The following is a 6,000-nucleotide window of genomic DNA, read 5'->3' on the forward strand; positions in this document are numbered from 1 at the left end:
TATTCCTTGCTGAAAAAGTTCTTATGAGTTGGAAGTATTATTTTCTCATGTATGACTGTAAACAGTTTAATCTTTTAATGTCCCTCGTGATTTCTTCTTCCTGTTTACCTTTTTATTGTTCTCCAGGGTCTTGTATTCAAAAGTCAAATTTTCTATTCAGTTCAGGTCTTTTCATCACAAATGCCTGAAAGTCCTCTTTTTCATTGAAATTCAATTTTTTTCCCCTGAAAAATTATGTTCAGTTTTGCTGGGTACGTGATTTTTGGCTGTAGTCCCAGTTCTTTTGCCTTCTGGAATATCATATTCCATGTCCTCCAGTCCTTTAATGTAGAAGCTGCTAGATCTTGCTTTATCCTTATTGGAGCTCCACAGTATTTGAATTCCTTTTTTCTAGCTGCTTGCAGTATTTTCTCCTTCACCTGGGAGTTCTGGAATTTGGCTATAATATTCCTGGAGGTTTTCCTTTTGGGATCTCTTTCAGGAGGTAATAGATGGATTCTTTCAATTTCTATTTTAGCTTCTGCTTCTAGAATATCAGGGCAATTTTCCCTGATAATTTCTTGGAAGATGATGTCTAGACTATTTTTTTTTGGTCCTGGTTTTCAGGTAGTGCAATGATTTTCAAATTATCTCTCCTGGCTTTATTTTCCAGGTCAGCTGTTTTTCCAAGGAGATATTTCACATTGCCCTCTATTTTTTTTTATTCAATTGGATTTGCTTTACTGTGTCTTGGTTTCTCATAAGGTCACTAGCTTCCATTTGCTCAATCCTAATTCTTAGGCAGTTATTTTCTTCAGGGAGCTTTTGTATCTCCTTTTCCATTTGGTTTTTCAAGCTGTTGACTTTTTTTTTCATGACTCTGCTGCATTGCTCTCATTTCTCTTTCCATTCTTTCTTCCATCTCTCTATATCTTCCTTCTATCTCTCCTATTTTTTCTTCAAAGCCCCTTTTGAGAGCTTCCATGGCCTGAGACCAGTTCATATTTTTCTTGGAAGCTTTGAATGTAGGGGCCCTATGGTTGATTTCCTCATCTGAGGCTGCACCTTTATCTTCCTTTTCACTGAAATAGCTTTCTATAGTTTTGAACTTTCTTTGTTTGCTCATCTTTTAATTGATTTTAAACTCTCCACTGAGGGGGTGCATGGAGGGGGGGGCTGCTTCTTGCTCCACTCCTATTCCCAGTTCCAGAGGGTCCCAGGTGTTTTGGTTTGAGGGAAGGCTGGTTTTGCTCTCTCCTGGCCTGTTCTCTGGTCTAGAGATAACTTCAAGCCTACTTACTAAACAACCAACCAGCAAAGCTTTCTGTGGTATGGTTCTTAGCTTCGGACAAGCCTGCGCATCTCCCCCACCTGAACCTCCTGACTCTCAGGATTTCTTCCTGGTTCTCCGCTGGGGTGGGATAGCCAAATTCTTCCACTGTCCCACTGGCACCCCTTCAGTTTCTGTCTGCCCCCTGTCTAGCCCATCTGCCCTCTCACCCGACCACATGCTCAGCTCCAGAAGATGCCAGTGCTACAGCCGATTCAGAGGCTCCAGGCTAAATTGCTCCGGCAGCGTGTCTGGTGTGTCTGTCAGCTTGATCACAGGGTTAGACTTTACTTGTGGTCTAGCACGGCCCCCTGAAATTTATCTATAAATGGAGAATAATCTCAGCCTGTATTTTTGTGTTTTTCTGCTCCAGGGGTTCTTTTATTGATGTTTTTGCAGTGATTGTATCAGGAGCTCTGTGTGTTTAATGTCTTTCCTCCACCATCTTGGTACATTTCTGTTTTACAGATAGATGCTTGAACTCTTTTCCTGTGTGTTTTTCTCTTCTGAGTTCAGTGTGTCCTTTATGTAGACTGTCTGTCACATAGTGTCTCTTCTGGGTTGACTGTCTCCTCTTGGTTCAGTGTTTCTTTTGGACTGTTTCCTTCATATACCATGTCTTCATTAGGTCAATTCCTTTATCTGAGTTCACTGAGTCTTCTATATATAATCTATTATCAGCATCATCTGTGACTCCAAACCTGTGACTCTAAACCTGTCAGTTTAGAGTCTCTTTCACATGTAGGTATTCAGATTTCTCCTCTTGTCCTCTGCCCTGAATCCAGCTCCTGGTTACTAGAAATCTTTTGGTCATTTTCTCCCTTTGAAGTCCTCATGAGGTTCCACTCTCTGCTAGGTTTTGAGGGTTTCAAAACTGTCTATATCCTGTCCTCCCAGTGCAGACACTGCCATCAGTCACTGCTACTCTGGGGATGCTGCTACTTGGTCCTACTAATAGGACCTCCATAGCTGCCAACTTTTCAAAGTTAACAGTTATTCTTATCTCTGAATATTTGGTTGCCTTTACTCTAGAAACCTTTTCCTTTAGAAACCATCTTTAGTATATTTCTCTCTACTCTCAGCTGGAGGTGTTGACTTCTATTAGTTTAGTCTCCCTGGTAACCTGGTCACTGGGCAGTGGGGAAGAGAGAAGAGAGTACCTTTCTCCAAGAGTGATTCCCTCTTGGGGGCCAAGAATCCTCAGTTCCCAAATATAGAGTTTTCACCACTAAACTCCATGAGAGGGAAGTGTTGAGGAAGTCAAGGAAGAGAAGCAGGAGAAAATTCTATATAATGATAATAACATTAAAGAGAAAAAAATACTTTGAAAATCTTTAGGGCAAAATGAACATATTATTTAGAAATAACAGGTGGTATTATAATCAAATTAAGGGAGCATGAAATATTTTACCTGTCAGATCTTTAGTTAAGGGAAGAATTTATGACCAAACAGGATATAAACTAGGTAATTATGATTATATTAAATTAAAAAGGTTTTGTACAAACAAAACCAATGCAGCCAAGAGTAGAAGGGAAGGAGGAAACTGGGGGGTGGGGTGGGTTTTACAGTAAGTTTCTCTGATAAAGGTTTAATTCCTCAAATATATAGAGAACTGAGTCAAATTTATAAGAACATGAATTATTCCCTAATTAAGGTCAAAGGATATGAACAGGCAGTTTTCAGAAGAAATTAAAGCTATGAAAATGCTCTGTCTGGCATTGATTTAGAGAAATGCAATTTAAAACAACTTTGGGGTGCTACCTAATACCTGTCAGATTGGCTAATATGACAGAAAAGGAAAATGACAAATGTGTAGGGGACGTGGAAAAAATAGGAACACTAATGCACTGTTGGTGGAGTTGTGAACTGATCCTACTATTCTGAAGAGCAATTTGGAACTATGCTCAAAGGGCTATAAAATTTTGATCCAGTGATACTAGGTCTATATCCAAAAGAGGTGTTTTTTGTTTTCATTTTTAAAAAAGGAAAGGAACCTATTTGTACAAAAATATTTATAGCAGATCTTTTTTGTGGTGGCAAAGAATTGAAGGGATGCCCATCAACTGGGGAATGGTTGAACAAGTTGTGGTTTACAGTTGTGATGGAATACTGTTGTGCTATAAGAAATGAGAAGAAGGATGCTTTCAGAAAAATCTAGAAAGACTTACATGAACTGATATGTGAAATGAGCTGAACCATTGTACCCAATAACAGCAATATTGTATGATGATTAACTGTAAATGACGTAGCTATTCTCAGCAATACACTGATTCAAGATAATTCTAAAGGACTCATAATGAAAAATGCTATGCACTTCCAAGGAAAGAACTGATGCTGTCTGAATGAAAATTAAAGCATGCTTTTTAATGTTTTTCTTTGTTTTTGTCTGCATTTTCTTTTGCAACATGACTAATAAATATGGAAATGTTTTACATAACTACACATGTATAACCTATATCAAATTGTTTGCCTTCTTAATGCGGGGAGGAGGGAAAAGAGAAAGGGAGATAATTTGAAATTTGAAATTTTCAAAAATGAATGTTAAAAAAATTTGTTTACATGTAATTGAGAAAAAAATTAAATAAAAATTAGCTTAAAAAGAAAGTCTTTAGAACTCTGATTGGTTGTTGCCCTTCATACTTTATGAGGACCAAAATGACATCACTATGTCAGGGTCAATGTACAGTGTGTCCAGCTGTGGCTGATCAGACCATTACAAGCTCAGGAAGCTCAATCACAGGTCGGGCACAAATAGTTCACACAAACATTTGGAGATGACTCTAAATTTGCACATTTCATGTTTCCTTTGAGCTACTGTAATTCTGCTTTGTTCATAGACCACAGAACCTTCTTTGATATGGGCATGCCATGCTGGGAGGTCCCATGCCAGTGTCTCCCATGTCTCACAAATGATTCCAAAGTTCTTCAGAGATATGTAGAGAGTGTCCTTGTATCACTTCTTCTGACCGCTATATGAGTGTTTGCATTGTGTGAGTTCTCCATAAAATAGACTTTTAGGCAAATGTACATTTGACATCTCTAAACAACCCATTGGAGTTGCATTTTCTGTAGTAGAGTTTGGATAGTTGGCAGTTCAGCTTAAGAAAGGACCTCAGTATCTGGTATCTTATCTTGTCAGGTGATCTTCAGAATCTTTCTAAGATAATTCAAATGGAAGCAATTCAGTTTCCTGGCATGGTTCTGGTACATTGTCCAGGTTTCATAAGCATACAACAATTAAATTAGCACCATGGTTATGTAGACCTTCAGTTTGGTAGGCAACCTAATACCTCTTCTCTCCCAAACTTTCCTTTGGAGCCTCCCAAATACTGAACTGGCTCTGGCAATGCATGTGTCAACCTCATCATCTATGGAAAGTAGACTGCCAAGGGAAGTGAACAGCATTCAAAATTTCTCCAAGTATGGATGGTATGGGTGCTGGGTAATGGAGAACCTCTGGTAGTAAGACCTTGAGCCTCAGCACAAAAGATTGGGACTGTGCAAAGCCCAACTCTCACAGAAAAACACCAAGTCACTGTAACTCCTGGCTGCCTCGCCAGTCTGTAAGAGGGGTTTCATAAATTTTCATTTATTTATTTATTTACTTATTTATTTATTTACTTACTTACTTATTGTGGGGCAATGGGGGTTAAGTGACTTGCCCAGGGTCACACAGTGTAAGAGGGGTTTTAAAAGACCCCCCCCCCAGATTCGTTAAGCCCTATATGGGGCCACCAATCTGTTAGGGCCAAATTTAATATGGGAAGAGTTAATTGGGAGGCTGAAAACAAAGGGGGACCTTTGGGTCCTGAGCCTCCTCTCTTCATACTGCCCCCTCCCCACTGCTTCTCTCAGACTGATAAGAAAAAAGATTTAAAAGCCTCCTTTCAATAAAACAAAAAGACAGGGCTTATTGATGGGGAACAAACTTAGAAATAAGGACAAAGAACAAGTAGGAAATATGACCTGTAAACTTGCCCACCAGACTCTGCTGTTTTTCTTAACTTTCTCTATCCCCTGAGTGTCTCTTGCCTGCTGCTGTGAATTCTTCTCTCTCTCTGTCTTCTTCTCCTCCTCCCATCTCCTCTATCACCCACTCCCCCTCTCTCTCAGTCACTTCCTCTGTCTCTACCTGTCTCATCTCGTCTCCTCCTTCTCTAGCTTGGCCGTCCTCCTCCTGGTCTTGCCCTTTTCTACCCCCACTCCAGAATAAAAAACCCTTCTCTCACAGGAAACTTGGGCTGACCACCCACACACCCCAAGCTAATTTATTGGCACCCCTAAGAGTGGTGCCCAAGGCCAGCTGGGCACGGCGTCTCCGTGTGGAGCATGCAGGGCTAGGGGATTTTGTGCAGGGTGTACCCAGGGCTTGGCATGCCCAAGGCTTGTGTGCCCAGGGCAGAGGGAGCTGTGTGGGGCACGCCTGAGGCTTGCATGCCTAGGGCAGAGAGAGTCAGGGTGTGCCCGGGTTTTCTGTGCATCTCCCTGCTGAGTGGTGGGCTTGCAGGGCATGCCCAAGGCTTTCTAATTTTAGCCAAAGATGGGGTCCCGAATTGCAATAAGTTCTTACATCACAGAATAGGCAGAAAAAATGAACAAGAAACAACAACAACAACAAAAGAACTTGAATACAGAAAGTTGCTATGGTGACAAAGAAGATAAAGGCACAAACTTAGAAGAGAACAGTAGG

Source organism: Dromiciops gliroides, chromosome 4 (genome assembly GCF_019393635.1).
Source record: "Dromiciops gliroides isolate mDroGli1 chromosome 4, mDroGli1.pri, whole genome shotgun sequence".
NCBI classification, from domain to species: domain Eukaryota; kingdom Metazoa; phylum Chordata; class Mammalia; order Microbiotheria; family Microbiotheriidae; genus Dromiciops; species Dromiciops gliroides.